General features: G+C 36.4%; 1 non-coding gene across 1 annotated transcript; it reads left to right on the top strand.

Moving 5' to 3' along the window:
* The first annotated feature begins 284 nt into the window (after window positions 1-284).
* Window positions 285-358, top strand: Trnam-cau (transfer RNA methionine (anticodon CAU)). Its single transcript has one exon. It is a non-coding gene; the product is annotated as a tRNA-Met (tRNA).
* The last annotated feature ends 981 nt before the right edge of the window (window positions 359-1,339 follow it).

Genomic DNA, 1,339 nt, shown 5'->3' with positions numbered 1-1,339 from the left:
TTTAGGAAAGGATAACCTTTCTTTATTGGGCCTGCGACCTTTTGGCTGAACTTTCAGTATCTTGGGACTGTTCAAAGATAGCGCTAAATGGCACAAGAGTACTCATTCTGCAATGATTAGTGCCCAGTGAGTTTCCTGTAGTAAGAGTGATAAGGGTTGTCTGAAAGTATCCAGTTATAGTTTTGGAGCCATTTCCATCCTTTCTTGTTAACAACGGGCTCAAGTTTTCTTCCCTAGGATAGCTGAAAAGGAAAACAAGCTTTCTTAAGATTCCAGGGCAGGGCTGGGGATATAGCTCAGTTGGTAGAGTGCTTGCCTCATAAGCACAAGGCCCTGGGTTCAATTCCCAGCACCACAAAAAAAAAAAAAAAAAAAAAAAAAAAAAAGATTCCAGGGCATGTTTATGCTGTTGAATACTGGATCTTGCTTAAGACTACAGCTTCAGGACCATGAAAGTCTTGCAACTTGCTAACTGCTCAGGTCAGTAACCTAAGCTCTTTGCTCCTTAGTTTCTTCTTCTGCAAAATATGAACAATAAGAACAATAATATCACACAGGGTTTTTGTGAGAATTGGATAATATACATATAAAGTAATTAGCATAGTGCCCAGCATAGACTGAATACTCAATCACTTTTAGCTATTTAACTATTTTATTTGTTCATGGGTACTGAATCATCCATATGCTTATTTTATTTCTGAACTTTGCAAGATCAGAATTCTACCACTCGAAGTGGTCAAGAGCAGAAAGTTTTATAAACATTTAGCAGGGATAGATTTGGGTCATTTTTAAAAGATAGTAGGCTTTGGGCATTTGTGGGTTTCAGTTTTGCAATTTTAGTTATTCATAGACAACCTCAAGTGTCCATGACATGCTAAAATATATATCATTTTAATCTAAAAGGGATAAAAAATAGTTAGGAAGTAGTAACATCATTTCAAGAATCTGGCCAGCCATGCTATTCTCTGAAAACTGCCCCCTGCTCAGAGAGCTTGATCCCTGATTGGACCAAGGATACCTGACCCAGAGAGTCATTTTGGTATTTGAGGCAGCCCAATTTTCTCCCCTAGATTATTCTTGCTTTCAGGAGATATAGGAAGAAGAAATTGGGACTAATATACCATGATATCTATAATTTATTTTCAAATGGTTTAGAAAAAATGTGTATGTCTCTCTGTATAGTATACAGAGAGGGAGAAATGATAGAGAGAGAAAGGAAATGTTACACAGTGTTAACTGGTAAATCTAACTAAAGGATATACAAGTGTTCCTTGTACTGTTTTTTTAAGCTTTCTTTGGCTTACACATTTTCAAATTAGGAAAAATTTTTAAGGGAAAA

Source organism: Sciurus carolinensis, chromosome 9, assembly GCF_902686445.1.
Source record: "Sciurus carolinensis chromosome 9, mSciCar1.2, whole genome shotgun sequence".
Taxonomy (NCBI): domain Eukaryota; kingdom Metazoa; phylum Chordata; class Mammalia; order Rodentia; family Sciuridae; genus Sciurus; species Sciurus carolinensis.
This window is presented reverse-complemented; position numbering and strand designations above follow the sequence as displayed.